The sequence below is a fragment of the Rosa rugosa genome, chromosome 5, assembly GCF_958449725.1.
Source record: "Rosa rugosa chromosome 5, drRosRugo1.1, whole genome shotgun sequence".
In the NCBI taxonomy this organism is placed as follows: domain Eukaryota; kingdom Viridiplantae; phylum Streptophyta; class Magnoliopsida; order Rosales; family Rosaceae; genus Rosa; species Rosa rugosa.
In genome coordinates, this window is record NC_084824.1 from 28,107,306 (window position 1) to 28,128,103 (window position 20,798).

Genomic DNA, 20,798 nt, shown 5'->3' on the forward strand with positions numbered 1-20,798 from the left:
ATAATGAGTATTTTCATATCCTTTGCATAGGACGGTCTCAGTCCTAATTTCCCTAAGGAACGGGCTTTGTAAAACGAGCGAGAGGCTTTAGAAGCAACTAATGAGAATTTTGGTTAGGCCTGAGCGTCTGAAATGCTATTTGAAGCAAGTTGGTGATTGCAGCATCACCTAGGGCGCCATCACCATGATGGATGCCATCCATGGCGTCATGGATAGGGACTGCGCCAGCCCTAGGCTGGTGGTGGACGGAGGCGGTGCCCTAGGCAGCTGCGTCGGTCACACTTAGTCCAGAAATCAACTTTTGATTCATGCTTCGTTTCGCTTGAAAGAAATGATGTCCATGTGAAGTCTTTAGTAGACGGATCATCATATCATGACTAGGATGATCTATCTTGTCGTGACAAAGCCAATATGTGTCTAAATCCAAGAGATCTTCTCTCATAACTTTATTGGATTAATAGCTCGAATAGTGACATAGAATCCACTAGAGAGACACATAAACTTCTCTAAGATGCATGCGCCTTTGTTCGCAATCATTAGAGGTATTGCAAAGGAACTCATTTCCGTTCTCTACATGCGTTTTCGCATGGAATCCGTTGGCTATACATAGGTGCGATTGGCCCTAGGAGCGTAGAGAGTTTTTGTGACAGTAATTAAGGTGCCATTTGGCAAGTGGAACTTGGGCTATTCCATGTCCTTGAATTAATACTGATGGCCCAGCCATCGTAGTCACAAAAGTCATATGCTCAGAATCAAAATGGAGTCATAAAGAACTCGAAATTTTATTCATAAGTCAACGGAGTTACATCATTGTCTCTTTGACTAAACAAAATCTAATCCAAAATGATAGCTAATGCAAAACAATGGTAGTCGTCTAACTTCTTTCGGTAATTCCAAAATAAATGTGACCAGGTGAGTAGAGACATGTCGGTGGAGCAAGGCTCGCTTAAGTACCACTAATCTCAGAACTTTCCTAGACATCACACTTACTTTGAGTGAGCCTACTTTGAAGAAAAACTAAACCATTGGCATTTACTACAAAAATATATGGCAATTGCCTATTACATCTCTTGGAAAAATAAAGACTTAAACAGAATTGGCGATCTATTGATCCCAGCCAGATTTGTAGTCTTCAACCCTTCACTCTCGATCATCTTCTTGATCTTCTTGTTCCATATAGTGAGCTTCTCTTGCTTCACAATATGCTTTGTAGGCGGTGACGATTTCTTCACGAGCTCTACAAATGTGTGCCCAATGATCAGACACTCCACATCGAGAACATACATCTCTTTGCTCAAACTCCATTGATTGAGGCGCTTTGAAAGCGTCATTTAGATGGCTCTTAGTGTTGGTGGCGCCACCAACATGGCCAGAGGCGTTGCCTCCCTCTCTCTTTCCACGTTTACCTCTTCGGTTCCGTGTTCGCCTATTTTGGCGGTTACCTTCCCAAGTAGAGCGATTATATGGACCAGAACGTCCAGAAGTATCCCTAAGATTAGGGTTTCGCTCTTGGCACCTTCTCTTAGGGGCGCGATTATAATTGGATTCCGGAATATGCTCTATTTCCATGGATCTCGAATTATAGTTCTTCACAAGGATGTTGTCATGCTTTTCAGCGACATTCATAGCTCCAATGAGCTCATGAAACCTTGTGATCCGTCCTGCAATAACATCGATTTGATAGTTCTTAGCAACCATCAATGCTGAGACGGGGAAGGTAGAGAGAGTCTTCTCAATCAACATCGCATCTGTGATCTCTTTACCACAGAATTCCATTAAGGATTTAATGCGAAGTGCTTCTGAGTTGTAGTCAAGAACTGACTTGAAATCACAGAAGCGGAGGCTATGCCATCTCACTTCTAGGTCAGGAAGCAGGGAGTCATGGACGTTGCCAAATCTTTCTTCGAGTGAGACCCACAGCCTTCTGGGGTCTTCTTCATTCATACACTCGTACTGGAGCAAATCATCCATATGACGAGTCATTAGGATGATGGTTTTCGCCTTATTTGCCTCTAAGGCTGCTCTATTTGCTTCCAAAGCTTGAGCTTGCTCAACAGTTAGCACGTCCTGGCTAGCCTCGAGAATCATATCCAGGATTCCATCTGCCTTGAGATGCTGGCGAACATCACGAACCCATCTGTGATATCCAGAGCCAGTTGTTCCCAATGGAGCAAAGTCCAATTTGTTCAGGTTACTCATCCTGAAAGAGAACAAGAAAAAGGGTTAGTTTCGGAGCGTAAAAGAGTACCACGAAAACATGTAAAATTCCTGAGCGTAATCGCTTCCAAGAAATTAAGAATTTCTGAGCATAATCACTTCTAAGAAATTAAATTCCAAGAGGTATTGGATTAGATCGAAACAATGACATAAGTGGTCGATCATAAATTCTCTACAAACTCTAAGTTTGGAGATCTCAACAAGCTCCAAGCTTGGAGTGAGCACGAACCCCCACAGTTCGGCTTAATTAGGTCTCCCCTATGATGAAGAAAGGGGGGTAGAAGAAGGGAGTTTGCAAGTCCCCGAAAAATAAGAGAAATTGAATTAAAAACTCTAAAAAAAAACTGGAACGTTTAGTAAAAAATACCTTGAAATAGGTCACCGGAAATTTGGCCGGAAAAAGTGGTCGGAAAAAGTCGCCGGAAAACTGCTGGAAAGTCGCCAAAAAAGTGTCCGGAAAAGTGGCTGGCGGTGGTTGACCGGCGTTGACCGCTGACCGGGTTGACTGTTGACCGGCTCTGACGTGTCAGGATGATGTGGCTGTGTTGTTGACGTGGCGATCTTGCTGACGTGGCAGCGGCTGTGGGTCAGTGGGCCGAGTTGACTTTAGTCTTCTGGGCCGAGGGCTACACTTCAACATTTGGACCGAGGTCTGCTTCTCTTTTTCTGGGCTGGGTCCAGTTATTCTGGGGTTAGGGCTTCTTCTTCTTCTTTCTTATTTTTCCTTCTGGTCTTTCTGATGGAAAGTGGGCTGTGGGGCCCTCTCTTTTCTTTTCCTTCTTCTTCTTCTGCTGGGCATCGTGCCCTCCTTTCTTTTCTTCTTTCTCTTTCTTCTTCTTCTTCTGGGGCCTGCGCCCTTTCTTTTCTCCTCCTCTTTTCTCTTTCTTTTCTTCTGGCCAAGCACGTGGCCGGTTCTCTCACTTTTTTTTTCTTCAGCCTTTGACTAGGACCTTCTTCTTCCTCTGATGGCATTGATCGAGACGTCCTTCTTCCAGTTCCTTGATCCTGGAGTCAAGGTGCCAATGATGACAAAATTTGACTCTAAAAAGGCTGTCTGGAAGGTGACAAACCGGGCAAGAATATTTAGGGTTCGGCTATTAGGTTTTTGGATTAGGGCTTCGTGCTGATAACGTGTTTAAGGAAAACTGAATTGGGAGAGAATTGAGTTGTACTTTCATTGATAATAGGGGCCTCTTTATATAGAGGATTACAAGCATAGAGATAGAGTTGTACATGGAAACATAATCGTACATTGATTGGATATCTCCTAAGATTCTCTGAGAATATCTCTAATATAAACCCTATTTCAACTAAAGCAAGTAACCTCGAGTTTGGGCCAGACACATATTCTGGATTTACTTGAACAAGTACATGTTAATAAAATATTCTTTTTTAATGTTTTCCTTGTTGGGACTTGCATATAACACCATGAGTAAAAAATGCATTGATTAGAATTAATGAATGGGTTCTTGACCAAAAGCACCAAAATAAGCTAAAATGATCTCACTTACCCCAGCAACAAATTTTTGTTCCCACCTACACAATTTAACAGAAAATAACCATTTTGCCCGTAACTTAATTAAGAAACTACAACATGCCACTCTTTATCTCTCTCCTCCTTCCCGATCCGATTTCTCTCTCTCTCTCTCTCTCTCTCTCTAATCTCCGATCTTCATATCCGGCGCAACAATGGCGACCTCCCTCGACCTCGCCGCCCGCTTCTCTCCGGCCACCTTTGAAGTCATCAACACCCGATTCTCTCCGGCGACTAGTTCGACTCGAGTTCGTTTCTAGTCCTTCAGTGTCGCCTCAAAGCCATTAACAGTCACCTCATCTCCGACGCCAAGTCCCGCTCCGTTCTCCGACCCAACGCCACCGCTGGCGATTTCGTCTCCAGTCCTCTCTCTGTCCGGCGAGATTCCGAGGAGCATCCTCAACTAACTCAGCTTCAGCTCATCAACCTGTCGTGCAATCAGTTTTCCAGTCAATTTCTAGCGAGCTTCGGCGCTGGACCACAATTTCTTGGAAGGAACACTGCCGTTGGCGATAGCCAATTACACAGCGCCGGTGCATTTCAGCATCGAAGGGAATACGCTCGGACGGTGTGTGGGTGCCCAAATCTTTTTTTTTTTTTTTTGCAAAATAGGGGCAAAAGCCCAGAAAGAAAGGAAAAAAAGGTTCTATTGAAGGGACGTCTTTTTTTTTTTTTTTTAAGTAATGGGACAGAAGGAAAGAAAAAAAAAAGTTTTGAATGTCTATTGGGGGGCAATAGACGTTTTGAATTGATATAATCTCTTCGTTTTTTTTCTTTAATCAAAGTTTTATTTATCTAATTTTAGGAAGATTAGTTCCCATTCCGGCGACCGAAAGTTTAATTGGGGAAAAATAGACGTCTATTGAGGGGGCAATAGACGTCTATTAGGGGCAATAGGCTATTAGGGCAATAGACGTCTATTGAGGGGCAATTGAGGTTTATTGCCCCTCTATTGGGGGGTAATAGATGTCTATTGGGGACAATAAAACTTTCCAATGAGGTTTTCAGAAAAGTCCAGTGGGCGGCGGCCGGTGACCGGAATCCGGTGACTGGTGACCGGATTCCGGCAACCGGTGACCGGAATCCGGCCACCGGTGACGAGCTCTGGCGAAGTCTCCTATGGTTTCTCTCTCTTCCATTTTTTCTCTCTCTCTCTAAGTAACAAAAGGGTGAGTGTAATGCCCCGTACCTTAAAATTTTTACTAGTTACATTTACCGGTTTTGACCGAGGAGTTGACTTTTTCTTTTGTCTGTTAAGTTGGGAATTTCCTTGTGAATGCCGTAGTATACAAAAGAATAGAGTTCGTGGATACGTAGTTTGTGTTAATCGGAGTTTTTACGGGAAAGTTTTGACCAAAAAAGAAAGTTACTATTCCTATGTTGATGTTTTAAATAAGTTTCTATTTTGGGAATGAGGAGAGAGAAAGTCAAGTAGCCCCAAATCGGGACAGACACGACCCCCCTCCCCTTTTTCTTCTTCCTTTCGCCGCTTCTAGTCTTCCGGCGAATTCGTCGCCGTCCGGCCACCCCAGCGCGCATCGCCCACCATGGCTTGATCCTCTCTCCCTCCTCTTCCTAGTTAGGTAAGTTTTCCACCTTGGATATCATTGGTTTTTGAGTTTCGAAGAGAATTGCAGAAATGGGAAAAAACCGGAGTTTGGCTCCGATCTTTAGTTTCCGGCCGGATTGCTTTGGGGCTTTGGTTGCTGGGGCGACGCTAATCCTCATCCCTAACTTTTTGCAGCTTGGGTTGGCCTGTGGAGGGAGAATCAAAGGTGAAGGAGATCGTGAACAGTAGCATACGAGTTCTTAATTTTGGGAGTGAAATTCCGGCTATTTCTGCTTGAAATTGGTTGTTGTTGCAGGTATAGAAATTGTTGGGCTTGTTGTGGAGATTGTGTAGGTGAGATTTGGTGGCCGGTTATGGGTGTTGGAGTGGAGGCGCGTGAATGCCACGCGCCGCCACTGTTGGTGGCGTGTAGAGGCTCCATCAGTTCATTAGAAATGCTTTATTTTAGCTGTTGAATTATACTTACTGTTGGGAACCCTTGTTTGTCACTGTTTTTGCATATTTTGATGTTGGATGTGGTTTTAAGGGTGTTAAGATTATAATTTTGGATTGAGAACTTGTTGTCTTAATTTTTGTGATGAGTTGAGATCGTTGGGAGATCGGAGAAGTAAAATGGGTTATAGAATATTAAAAGAGGAATTAGAAATTTGAAAGAAATGTATTTAAAAATTTGTTGACTAAGTGTTGGTTGAGAAATGGAATTTTAATTCGGTGGAGTTGTTGAAGAGAATTTGAGGGCATTGAAATTGTAAGGAATTTCCGAAATTCGAGAATTGTAGCCCTAAATTGGAAAATTGGATGGTTAGAGAAATTTATGAATAACAAGTATTAATTTTCGAAGGATTAAGCTTGGTTTCTTAGATTAATTCCTTATTGAGGTTAATTTTATCCTGCCAATTAATACAGGACGTATTGAGCCTTCGAGCGAGGAGGGCACGGGCAGGCAGCAGGATTAGCTGTGAGACTCACCTGTGAGTGGACTTTTATTTTATTTAAATGATGCATGCAGCATGGCATTAAATTATAACTTGATTATTGTTGAAATAACGAGGTTTTCGTGGAAAGAAATGTGTTTAAAGAAACGAGTTGGCAAGGAGGCTATTTTCGGCGCATGCGTATATTACCTAGTCGGCAGTCCCCTCCGGTGAGTCATCTGGTCGGCAGTCCCCTCCAGATGAGGTAGTTAGTCGGCAGTCCCCTCCGGTGAGTCATCTGGTCGGCAGTCCCCTCCAGATGAGGTAGTTAGTCGGCAGTCCCCTCTAACTACCTGTGGTTGGTCGGCAGTCCCCTCTAACCCCCACCTCCTACATTCCGGTCTGCAGTCCCCTCCGATGCGTCATCTGGGCGGCAGTCCCCTCCAGATGGCATGAGATGACTAGACAACAGTCCTCTCTAGTCATCGAACGATGTTTCATGAAAGGATGGTTTTCAAAGGAATGAATTGGAATTGTTTTATAAATCCCGCTGCATGTTGGATTTTTATTAACGAGAAAATGGGAAAGCATTCAAGTATTGGTTTCATAACTTACTTCAGTTTTGTCCACTCACTCTAATGGATTTTAAATGTTTTCCCCTGGGCCCTTCGTTTTCAAATGCCCAGATTTCAGATTTGCCGAGATCGCGTCCGGGAACTCGAGGCATAGGAATCATTGCTTCTGTTTTGTCCGTAGGTTATTATTTAACCTACCTTGTTTGATATCGGCTTAGTTATGTAGAATTGCTCTGATAACCCTTTTAAATTTGGAGAATGCTATTGCCTGAGAATTTGTTATCGTGTTGAAGTTGTGATGGAATTCATACTTTTTGAATGTAACATATACACTTGGAATGTAAATATTGGAATGTGTATCTGAGTAGGAGTTTAACTTTTAATCATGTCCAGGTTTTGTAAATTTTTGAGTAGTCCATTTTAGGGGAGGTTCTGCCGATTTTTCGGTAGGATTTCACTTAGAGTGGACCCCACAGGCTCGTATCCGGGTTTCGGGGTGAAACTTGGGTCGGGTTTTGTCAGTGAGGGTAAAATGGTATTAAAAAAAAAATCTTAATGGGGTATTAGGGAAGATTTCCTTAAAGTGTTTTGGATAAGAGAGAATTAAAAAAACTTAATGGGGTAAGTGGGAAAAAAATCCCTGGAAATAGAGTAAATGGACAAAAACCCTTAATGAATATCAGAAATGTTTTATGTTAGAAGTGCTTTTTTTTGTTTGACCAATTAAGATGAGGTTGTCTTAGGGGCTCTTGTATCTAGTTTTTTTTTTTTTTAGTCGTTTCTTATAATTTTTTTTTAAATTTATTGTCATATCATTCTTAATATTTTTGAGATATATATACATATCTCAAAAATTTTAGTTAGGGCACGAGACCCACCTTGTCTCATGCTCCCTCCGTCACTATATCTATCTATCATTAAATTTCTAAACATTTAAAATTGAACATATTCTTTCAACAACCACATACTAAATCTATCAAACTAGCAAATCTTGGATTTACGTCTAAGGGTGGCGACATCAATTAATTAAAGTCGATCTCATATATTCCAAGCATGTGGGTGGTCATTCGCGTCATCAACGTGGCATAGAGTCCTAGTGATGTTGGTGTGTTAGTTTGTGGTGATTTGCAGCCTTGCGGATAACGACAGATTAAGGCGGCAGCTGATAGGAGTATTTTAATGCGACGTTTTAATTGTTATTTCTTCATATTTGCTTAGTTATTTCCTTAAATAAATCCTTCTTGTTTAGGAAAGTTACTATTTTTAGAAAGTTTCCAATTTTAGTAATAATTTCTATTTTCAGGTCTTTGGAGCAAACAAGCTGAAATAAGCTCAAAAGGGAAAGAAAAATAAAGGAAGTTGACGTTGGAAGAAGATTCCTGGAGGCACTAGGAGACCTTATGGCTTGAAGATGACACATGGAGGCCCAAGAATCTTCTGGATTAATTTGGATTTCGGCAAATGAGAGAAGACCCATTGGATTTTGGGTTGTTGGACGTAATGGAGATATTTTTGGAGGAATTAAATCTGATTTTGCCGTGGGAAATCATGAAGATAATGTGAAAAATCAAGAAGAAATCAAGGAAAAACGTTGGAGATATTCTAGGGAGAGTTTCAAGGGATTGTGCAACAAGAAAAAGCTCAAAACAAGTCCAGATTCGTTCCTAAATCCCCTCAATATATTTTGGACGAAAATAAGGAATAAAATCTGCATTTTGTCATGAAAATCAAGAGAAAATCAAGGGGAGACGTTAAAGGTAGTCCATGGAGAGATTTAAGGAAGAAAAGGTTCAAAAACAAGTCCAGATTCGTTCCTACAATTCCTAAAGGAATTTTGGCCGAAAATATATAAAGAAGAAAATCAGAATTAATTCATGGATATTAGGCAATAATATATTTGGGACTTATTTTGGAGAGTTTTGATTGGTTGGATGACACACCAGGGCTTACATGGCACTACGGGATTGGTCGAAGCTTTGTGGAATTATTAAATAATTCTTTGGGAAAATAATAGAAGATTCATGAAGCTTGGAGGCCAAGTCCAACGTCCCCTATATATACTCCCCCTATGCTAGACGTTTTCCACACCTCATAATTCAGAAAATTCTCTCAAACGTCAAACCTCTCTCTCCATCCTCTAGTGCAATCCACGGTTTTCAAGCAAGGAAGAAGAAGAAGAAGAAGGAGCCGTGAGCATCATCATCCATCTTCCACCTTGAAGACTTGCTTCCAAGATTCAAGAATCCAAATGCCAAGCATCCATCCCCATCTCCATCTCACGGTGTAATTCAACCTCTTTCTTTGTAACCTTGTTTGATTTTCGTGGAATTGTTTCTAGTTGACAATAATATTTGAACAAAGTTTAAATCCGAATTCTTATGATTGAATGAATTTTCGATTCCTATAATTGTGATTCTAAGTTGCTTTTGTGAGATTGTTCAATTAAATTTGCTTTACAGAAAACTTTTATATGTTTATGTTCTTTGGTGGCCAACTTAGGATATATGCATGTAATTGATGCTAGATTTAAGTTTATGATTCACCTGATAGTTTTGTGAACTTGAATCAAAAGTAGTAAAGGTTTGGACAAAAGTCGAATTTAATTGAAAAGGATTGCAAATAGATGAACTTTTTCATACTAGGTTGTGCACTTAAGTTGATAACCTTTCTCTTGTTTATTGCGTTGAACATGTCTTGATTAGCTAGCTTTCTAGACTTTGATTGCATGTTTGATAGGATTGATCTAGGTGCTTTCACTTAGGTTAATTAGTAAAGGAAAGTAAAATATGGGAAATAATTTGCTTCAAATGTTTTACATGATCAACTTCTTTCTCATGACTTGGAAGAACAATTGTAGGGTTCAATCGAATTTGATTATGGAATTGGTTTTGATCTTTGTTTCTTATGTTTCATTCTTGTATATGTGTTTTTGTATTTTCTTTGTTTTGTTTATTTTAATTTTCGGAAACAAATTCTAAAAACCCCCCTTAATTTCGTTACTTGTAAATATTCTTGTAAATATTATATTTTGTTTTATTTTAATTCTTTATTTGTCTTACAATGACAGGTGTACCCTCAATTCCCGGATTAGAACAATCCCTATTTACCGTATACTAACGATGACATTTTCAGGGTTAAATTGGGTGCTTACTTTTAGCGTATCAATTTTTGGCGCCGTTGCCGGGGATTGAAAAATCACTTGTTAAATTGTGAATATTTGTTGTGTATATATTGTGTTCGAAACTTAGTTTAATTTAAAATTAATTAGGTTGTTATTTATATTATTGAACAAGAATTTTAATTGTGAGTTGTAAATTGAAGAGGAATAGGTGAAGTCGCGTTTGTTAATATTGGCCTAAACCCCTTATTGGTACCTAGTTCAGGTCCCTTAAGGTTGAGGGCGGCCTTTATTAACACTTGTTGAACTGTCTTCACACTTAGGACATTTTTCATCTTAGTAAGTATAGCCTATGCGGGATGGTGTCTAGGAAGGGGACAACGTTCATAACGGGTTTTGAATCCAGAAGTGCTTACAAATGGGCCTAAACCACTATGTGGGAGTAGCTCATGCCAAAATGGATTCTGTCTCTTGTGGTCGCCCTCCCCTACCTAGCCATTTCAGTAAGGTTGCCCAAAAGATGTAAGAGGGACTTTGTGTCTAGACGACTATACTTGGGCCGCACGTCCACTTGATTTACCGCTTGGAATTAGATTTGATATCAATGATATTTATAACAAAAGAAAATGTTGTGACACATTAAGGTATATTGGATAAAACATAATCTTGAAAAAGGGTAGCTGTTTCAGTCCCATTGCACATCGAGATTCCCTGTTCCCGTACCTAAGTGTCGAAATTAAAATTGAAAAAAAAAAAAAAAATACTTATGAATATGTTACTTGTGAAAATTGTTGTTTTGTGGTTAATAATGGTTGATAAGAGTGAGAGTTTTATTATGAGTTTTTAACCATAACGGAATAGGTGAAGGACTCTGTCTTTAACGTTAGTCATGCGACTAGTGTTAAGGGTAGAGCCCTTGGACCGCACGTCTAAACCTTGGTTAAGGGCTTATAATAAGATTCAAGCTTTTGTTAATTATTTGGACTCACCCTTTTACTTGTAAAAATTGTGACGTTTTGTACTTGTATCTTTGTGTAAAATTCTGTACAATGTACTTGCTAATTATACTTGTAGTTTGTAATTCGTAGTTACTTGTATATTTTTGTATTTCTTTGTTAATTATAATCACTAACTTTATTTAATGGAGGTACCGTCTGGCTGAAAGACGTTAAACTCAAGCGCTGCTTGGGAGGCAATCCAATTCAGAAGCAACTGTCAAGGAGTCTACAAACACAGATTTGCTTTCTCCTTCCCTATTTCTTTTATTTTTCAATTTTTCTCTTTTGTTTTTGTTTTCGTAAATTCCATCCCTATATGCTTAATTGTTTCATTGCATGCTTATGATTGATTACATTGAGGACAATGCAATATTTAAGTGTGGGGGAAGGGATTTATACTTTTATCTTGAGTCATGTATATTGAAAAATACAAAAAATCAAAAAATGTAAAAAATTAAAAAAAAAATTGTTGCTTTTATTTATTGAGTCATAAGATGCCCTTTCAACTGTCTAGGATAAGCTTATATCTCTGAAATTATGGCTAAAAGAGGATCACAATATTGAGATGATTTTAAAATGGTATTCTTTGGTTAATTGAGAAATATGAAAAATGTGTGCCTGAGTAGTGGATATGGATCTCGTGACCTTGGTACAGAATAAGAGCATGTTAGGACGAGTTTTGATTCATAAAAGCCCATGTCCATTTTCTTGGAGTGAAAAATGAAAAAATATACTCTTATTTTCTTGGCGATGTTTTGATGATCTCATTATTCTTTCATCTTGATTGACTGCTTGCCATAGATTAAGTTTAATGGACTAGAGAATGCTAGAATTCGCTCTTGTGCTTGTTGAGACGTTTTGTCAATACATGACCCTGATTCTGGAATGGATAGAGGCACCCTAGGAATTACCACCATTGCCAAATAAGCTTGTGTCCCTATTTGTGCCTGTCGTGGGACTCCTTTAGATAAACCCCTTTGAGCCTACATTAAGCCTTTTCTTTCATCACCCATAAATCCGTAGTCCTGAACCTTAGTATAGTCACAACTTTACCCTTTATTCTAAAAACTTGGTAGAGCTATCTTTTGAAGACTTACTACATGGATTTGGCGCAAGAATGAAGATTGAGAAGAGGTGAAAGTTTAAGTGTGGGGGTAGACTTGTCCATACAGAAAAAAAATATGTGAAAGCCATGAAAAATGAAAAAGAAAAGAAAAAAAAAAAGTGTACGGCTAAAAAAAAAAAGAGAAGGAAAATATATGTTTATGGATTTTAGTCCCCCATACTTGGTGAGTTTGGAGATTATTTTGAATTGAAGGCCCACTATTGAAGAATTTGGTCTTTGTCCAGTTCACAAGAATCCAAGGGAAGTTTAGAATGAAGGTTGAGCCCAACATGAAGACATTAGGCCCTTTTATTTTGCCTCTTTGGGAGTGACGTTTTGTATGCCTTGGTGGATTTCTAGAAGTCTCTACATCTACGTGAGCTCTACTAGGTTTTTAGGACACTTTGTTAGATTCCTTATCCTTTTGTTTCTTTAAACCTTGAGCCTTGGCCCCATTACAACCCTTTATAAGACCTTCTTGATCCTTAAGATGGGACAACCTTTGATGTGGAGATGAGTTACAAGAGTTGAACCTATGGCTTGGGTCCATTCGTGCAAGTAGTTGATATCCTTCATGAGATCTTTTGAAAAAAAATTATATTCACAAAGTGCTTTTCGTTTCTTATATATGTGAGCTATTTGATTGCCTCAAAATATTTTCTCTCACATATAATTGAGTGATTATAAGCTTTTAAGCATTGCCTTGATCTGAGAGAAGAAAGAGTGGATATACCTTGTGAGGATATGAATCATACTTGTCTAAAACATGCTGAGCTCCACCCCATCACCATTGTTACAACCAAGTCCTACTTGTGTATGTGTGGATTATGTGTTTCAATTAACTCTCGAATGCCTAAATATTGATTCTTGGTTGAGTGTTAATCTTGATGTTGTGAAAATAAGAGATTTCTGAGACAAAATGTTGAAGGGCAATAGAGTCTTTGTATGTTGTAACGTTTGAGTCTTTCCTTCTTTAAATTTCGTTGAGTCTTAGTTGTGTCTTTGTTTTGATTTTGCTAAGGGACTAGCAAAAGCTAAGTGTGGGGGAATTATCATTCGTCCAATGTATTTTAAGGTCAATAGCTTGGTGATCTTGATTGATTTGCTAATCAAAATGGTGTGACTAGTTTGTACAATTGTAGAGTCAATGGTGATTTGTGCCAGTTAGCCATCAAATTCCAGTGATAGACTAATAGGTCAGTAGTAACTACTGAGATTATTAGCATAAGGGAGAGATTATTTAACTTTTGATTTTGGTCGGCAACTTCTTACCAACGGGTTTAGAAGATGAGAACAATAAGTTGTTTACCATATACTAAACGTCAGTTAACTGTTCATCAGTTGTTTTACTATTCATAAGCCGTATGCTATTCATAAGTTGTTGTGGTGTATCAGCTGGAACTGAGCCAAGCCAAATTTATTATGCGCTTCGCCCTCAGTATATACAACAGAAGCCTCTACCTATACTGATATGGAAGCCTCTATCTACACCAACAGAATCCTCTATCCACAGCAACATTCGTTGTTCCAGATTATCGGGTTTAGTGATCGATCAAAGCTTGAAAGAGTTTGGGTTCTTCTTGCAGGCCATAAGCAGCAACCCAATTTGGCCCAAAGGAAAAGATAGAGCCCAAAGCCCAACAGGACTGGCCCAGCCTAGTTCCAACCTCCACCACCCTATGCATAAACATAAGTAGATAGTATTGTTTGGAAAAACACCAACCCCTTGAAGGGATTTTCAGTAATTTGACCATGGATTCCCTCCATTTTCTACTCTCATACTCTCCTACCAAATAAAAAAAAAACTTTTCCAGAAATTGGGAATATGCCACTGAGCAATTGGATTTCACATAAGACAAGTGTACCTAAGTGGGTCCCATCATTTTGCAGCCCCCAAAAACAGAGTCGACTGAGTGAGTAAGCCAACAAAAACCACACCCAGTCCCCAAAACGTCGTCGCCTCGCCTCCCGGAGCTTCAGTTCTTCGACCAAGCCCCAGTATGGATATAAAGTTGGTAAATTTGTAACGGGGAAGAGAGACCAAGAAAAGAAGAGGGCAAAGTAATTTTCATTGCTCAAGCATAACACTTACTTTTACTTCTTAATTTTCATTGTTCTTATACACTGGTTCTATGTAGCTAATAGACTGCCAAGTTGTCACACCCCGAATTTTGAATAAAGAAATTCAAATCTGAAACGCGAAAACTCAAGCAACTTTTTCCATTTAAACTACGCGTCAGAATAACTGAAAACATAATGTCTATAAAGGCTCAAACACTAGAGTCGAATATAACATCAACAAGTGTTTACAAAACTTTAAAGAATGAAATACAAAAGTAAGCGCTCGCTAGGAGCATCCTTCATACAGTAGTATACGATGACAAAAATAGGTCCTGAACCTAACACTGCTGAACTACACGCCGCGATCTCCACCCTGGTGGTCTTGACCTGCAGGAATAACCGCTACACCATGGAATAGTGCACCGGGTTGCAACCAACAAACCCGGTAAGCTTTTGCAAGCTCGTATGAGTAACTCAAACTTAAATGACTCAGACAACACATGCTTATGATTTCTCAACTTAAGCGATAAATTAAAGCAACAACATTTAATTCCACAATACACAACCAAATTTACAATCAAACAAGGTAAAAATCAGTAATCCCTGCTTAGAAAATTAGTTCAGGAAATCACTTAAAATCACACCAAAGAAATCATAGTAATCTTTGCATATAGTTTAGTTCAGGAGATTACTTAAAAATCAATCATAGAATGAAAAAGGAAAATAAATAGGGAAATCAAACAATAGAAATGAAAAAGGAAAATAAATAAAGAAATCAAACCACTCACGCTAAAACCAAGAATCACCCTTCAACTCCAAATAAACGATCTCACAAAATGACTCGTTTTCAAAACTCGACAATTAACCTTATCTCTTAAGGTAACATATATCACTAAAGTGACTAAATCATATTATTTCTAGCTCACAATTTAATATGAATCAAGTCCCTCCTTGGACAATTTAAAAGAAGGAATACACCTCAAACTCTCTTTTAAAAATACGTACTCATGAGTCACAAGTAGCCTACTTGTTACCCCCTATGACATACAATGACAGACAGACTAGAGCTCTAACTGAATCGTAACTATACCCCGGCCAAGGGCATGGTTCCGATAACCCACCCTCGATCACTACCGTGACCCTCGATCCGTAGACCCTCGATCTGTAGACCAAAACATTTAAAAAGTCACTCAAGACCCAAAATGTTATTCTCATCTCAAAATACTCTTCAGCACAATCAAAACGACAATTACATGATATATTGTAAGCTCGTAAGAGTAAATGCTCGAAATAATAAATCAATCAATTCACAATCATTACTGCACCCAATGTCATACCATCCAAATATATATTCCTAATAAATATATATATATATATATATATATATATATATATATATATATACGTAATCATCCACTCAGGAATGCCTGTTAATACAAACTATAGTTCACAATAGCAAAAACTCGAGAAACTCATTTTTATACTTAAAACTCATTTTCCATACCTGTGAACCGCAGTCCTATGAACCGTAGTCGATCGACTTCATATCATTTAAAACAAATATCCATTTCTGAAAAACGATTCACAATTTATCAATTAATTCCGAATAATAAGTAAATCCGTTTGTAAATGAACCACGTGAGATTTACTCACATCTAAATCCTGTAGCGTCTTCTCATATAGCAGAGATAAGGTATCAATGCGCTCCGTCAATCACCTAAGTAATATACGTCACAACTTAGTACACGAATCAAAAGCGATTAAGTTTCGAACCCCCGTTTGAACTGAAACCTTGAAACTAATGTCAATCGAGGCAAAACTTCACCCAAGACCACCCAAGGTCTTCAGAATACTTATATGATCAATATATTAAAACTACAAGTTGATTGAACGGCCGAATCCTCACGGATCGAAAACCGACTAATCGAAAACGCTAAAACCCTAACATGCTGATACGATCTCCAAATATTAAGTGTCGTATATCGAAATGCTCGTATCACCAAGTAGATCGAAATCAGGAACATAAACTGTCCTTGGAGTGGCCAGAAGCAGGTGTACAGCGCCGCCACAGACCGCGGCGGCGCAGCCGTCAACCGTCGAGTTGGGCGGTGAAACCTACATGAAACTCTTGCTCACAATATGCCCAACAACTTTCTCAGCTAGCATCAAGCCTAAATCAAAGCGTAAAGGGTCGAAAACTACCTCGCAAGCCACTGAGATCGGATTTTGCCCCGTTTTCAACGAGCTCCAGTTCTCCCTCCATGCTTCACTTCAGCTCAAGCCACTTCCGGAGCATGATCAGCAACTTCAGGGGATTCCAAAAAGCCAAGTGCTCGAGCTATGGTAGCCGGAGATGGAAGATATCGGCGTTGACTGTTTTTTGGGTTTAAATCGGGCTTTTCCGGCTACACCTTGTAGGGGCGGAGATGGGTTGCAAAGCTGCCACTAGCAGGTGCGTAAGGTTGAGGCAAGCCAACGCACTTGGTTTCACGTCCAACGGTGGCTAGAGGAGGAAGATATCGGCCGACAAAGTTTTGAGGCTATTTCCGGAGAGAGAGAGAGAGAGAGAGAGCTCGGGTTTCCTGTTTTGGAAACCTGGGTATTTTTGCAATTTCTGAATACTTTCGTCCTATTATCAAAAATGGAAATTTTTCCCGAATGCGATAACTTTTTCATATGAACTCCGATTTTTGCGTTCCGCATAAGTATGAACTCGTATCGACGCGTTCTACGACTTTTGTGAAGGAAGTTTTCACAAAACCCTAACGTATAAAAAGTCAACCCTTGAATCGAAACATTCCGAGCGAATAATTGTCTGAAACACTTCCGCTCCACCTTCAAACCACGAAATCGTACTAATAAACACTTTATTAATTCCAGGAAACCATCAGAAATTAATAACGAATTTCCGGGGTACTACACAAGGATTACGAGAAAGCAAAGGAGGCGCTCGAAAAAGCATCAAAAGGACAAGAGTTGATCTCTTCGTATCCTCATTTATATAATTGATTTTTGTTTGATGATCTGTGTGACTGTTCTCTTGCTATATTCCTTTACTATGAATTCAGACCCTGGGATGCTGCAATCTGCTGCTGCTTTAGCAAAGGAGTTAGGCAAGTGGAATGAAGTTGCTGATTTTTCCATGTTTGTTTTTCTCTCATATTGTGCAAACACTTGAGGTATGATTACAGCTTGAGAGGTTTGGCCTCTTTTGTGTTCTGTACGGGTTTGTACATCTTACAATTTATATGTGAATGTGTTTCCTAAACCATTTGAAATGTTGAAATTTACTACAGTGCCCTCGAAGATCCTGTGTCTGAAGAAGGTATTCAACTTTACATTAAGGCATGCACTATTCTTGAAGACGATGGCAAAGAGCAAATGGCCTTTGATCTATATCGAGATGTTACTAGTGCTTATATAAACTTCAAAAGTAAGTTTTGGAATGATATACCATTTGTTGTTTAAGTTATGCAATTATTATTTTAATCGATTAAGAAGATGCAGTACATAATGGTCGTTAGAAAATTAATTATGGTAATTATGATTTTGGTGAACGAGTGAGGTCTTGTTGAATCATGTTGTAGGGTTTTCTAGCAGCAGTGATAATCCAACAATTGAGGCTAAGGTTGTGGGAAATTGGGGTTTTTATAGGTTTTATTTTTTTAGGAAAAGGGAAAAGGGAAAAGGGAATGCTCCGAGGGTTCAAAGTGGTACACAAAAATGTTAGATAGTTGGTATTTTCTAGGAAATTAGGGTCACCTGTCACTAGCTTTCATTATGAGTTTAATCGTAATCCTAGTGATCTACAAATAATTGCTTCCATTATTTACAGGTATACAAATGCTGCGGCTTTCCTGTTGAGATGGGGCTTAGCAGCTGATAAGTGTAATGCTACCCATAGCCAGTGAAAGGATTGCTTTTTGGCTTTTTGCACATTTATCTTTTGGTTTTACACTATTCTTTATCAAAATGATAATGTTTGGAATTGGTTCCCTTGGCACTATTCTTTACCATTTAGTTATATGTAAATGATATAGATTAGTTTGGACTAATTTAGAAGTACTGGTATCTAATGTTTTAAAAGGCTAAGGCGTAGCCGAGGTGTGAGCCCCCGAAAATTTTGTTTAATTTTTAGAAGGTAATTTTTCGTCAATAAGATTTTCGCAAGGTGATTTAAGTGAAGAAATCGATTTTGGAAATTGTTTTGGTGTCGAGACCACCTACTGGGTTGACAATTTAAGTTTGGGCCAAAGTCCTTTCATTTGGGCCTAGAAGGTACTAAAGTTCATTGCAGCAAAAAGATCGCCGAAGCAAATTTGAAAGGAGAACATTTTAACTTCGTACTTTTTCTTGTTATTTTAATTTGTCGCATAACGTATGAAATTACGTATTCGTAATGTACGAATGTATTCGAGATTAGATTAAGATTATGAGGCCATTAAAAGGATTAAGAAATTAGAGAAAATCCAATTTGGGTCTAGAAAAGTATTTTTTAAGTATCGAGGCTTAGGACAAGCCCGGAAAATTTTCCCGAAAGGATTCGGTGAAGTGTCGGAGAAATAAGGATGTTTGAAGATGTAATTTTCGGATTGGGCTTGAGGAAATTAAGAGAAAAAGAAAGTTGGAGCAGCCCAAGCCCACTTGGCCCAAAAGGAGGGGCGAATTAGATCTTTCACAATTAAATTTGGGAGAGGTATTTAAAGAACACATCCCTCTCAAACCCTAGCCACTTCCCTCATTTTCCTTCAGCTCTCTCTCTCTCTACCCGAGACTCTCTCTCTCTAGACTCTCGCCGGAAATCGCCGCCGCCGCCTAGCCGCCGCACCACCGCCGGAATCCGGATTTCAACCAAAATTTCCAGATTTTCTCCTCTTCCTTCCCTCTTTCCATTTCTCCAACCAAAATCATGAAATTTAGCCATTTAATCCCCCAAAAACCCTAGAACCCGAAGCTAAAATTGGGGCTTTTGTGATTTCTTCTTTCCAAGCTCAAATCAAGGTATTTTCCATCCTAATCTAGCCTATATTCCTTCGATCTATACATCTTTCTTCCTAAATCCGAGTTTTTGATTTGGGTTTGTGATTTTGTTTGCATGAACCCGATTTCTCCTTGAACCATCAAGCTAGGCTATGGGTTTGACAAGGATTTGTGGTAAGGATCTATCCATGCAACCTTGTTTCGCAATTTTTGGTTGTGGTATTGATGATGGACGGATTTGTAGGTGAAGAAGGCCATGGAGGAAGCTTAGGCCGTGAGTTTTGAAGAAGAAAGGGTAAGGAATGGGTTTTGGACAAACCCTAGAATTTTTGGAATTTATTTGGTTGATTTTGATTTTGTTGAGATATTGTTGTTGTTGGAAAAATTGTGAAAAATAGAGTTTTGAAGAGAGTTTAATTAGTAGGATTTTATTGATCTAATTTTCAAAGGATTGGAAATTGGTGTTGAAGATTTGGTGATTGTTGTTGTGTTATTTTGGCCAAAAGAAAAAGAAAAGGAAGAAGAAAAGAAATGGCTTTATTTTTGGAAGAAAATAAAGAAAATGAAGAAAAGAGTAAAAGTTGAATTAAATGAGTTTTACCTTGGTAAAGTGGTAAAAAGTGAAGAAGGTAAAAGTAAAGGTAAATTCGGTAAAAAGGAGGTAAAAGGTAAAAGTGAAAGTGTGGAGGTAAAAGTCTTGGTAAAAGTAAAAAGGTGAAAAAGGAGAAGTAAATGGGTAAAAATAAGAGTAAAACATTATTTATAATTATTTACTTATTTATTTTTGATAAATAAGAAATAATGGTAAATAAGGGAATACTTGGTCAAAAGTCAGAAGTCAAAGTCAACGGTCAAAAGTCAACTCCGAGAGTTGACCAGGGTTGACCGACCTCGTAAAACGTGAGGATCGACTCGACTTTGGTCGCTCGGATTGACGATAGTTTAGCGGAGCGATAAGGACGTTTTTCCTTTTCAAGAAAGAAGTTAGTTTCCCAAATTGGTAAAGGTTAAATGAAGTAATTAATGGCCTCATTGAAATAAAAAGGAATACTTAAAGTTGATCATGATGTTTACCTGAATAATTACTTACAAACTAAGTAATGGTTTAGGAAACACGATCGTTAAGGAAGCTTAAGCGGAAAGCACCAGAGTGTGGAATACGCCGGCATTTCCAGGTAGGGTGAGCTGTCCCTTCCTTGTTAGAGGCTTTTCGTTATATGTGGAATGCTCTAGTATAATATTATGTTGCCTGCAAGTACGTTTTTGGTTGTTCATTAGTCGATGCCTCGTGATACATGTGTTTTCAGAACTGATAATTGCAAATTGTGAAAAACCGAGGCTAGACTTGCATGTTGAGATACTGTACCCTTGTATATGTGTACTTGTGACCTGAAAGTGAATGGGACCTAGACGCGTAGATTCCTAGGGATCCCACGGTGTCGATAACCGTGAACCTCCGGAGGGGGCTGTGCTCCTATGTTTGTCGAGGAAAGATAAGTATAGACAGTGAACCAGTCATAGGAGACTCAGAGCCAGGAAATGGACACTTTCGCTACTTGTAGTCGGAAGTACTACAGAGTAGTTGGCCGGTTCTCGTACTCAGGACGAACCAGGTCGGTCACTGATTTATTTTACTTTAGCCGGCAGGTAAGTATCTCGGAGCTCCAAGTGTGTGAAGCATACTGCACATGTTTTATGAAAGAAAACAAATGTTTGTGGTTGCCAC

General features: G+C 39.0%; 1 long non-coding RNA gene across 1 annotated transcript; it reads left to right on the forward strand.

The window, feature by feature from the left end:
* Nucleotides 1–18,837: 18,837 nt before the first annotated feature.
* On the forward strand, nt 18,838–20,173 carry LOC133710980 (uncharacterized). Its single transcript, XR_009846988.1, has 3 exons — nt 18,838–19,093; nt 19,218–19,246; nt 19,317–20,173. It is a non-coding gene; the product is annotated as an uncharacterized LOC133710980 (long non-coding RNA).
* The last annotated feature ends 625 nt before the right edge of the window (nt 20,174–20,798 follow it).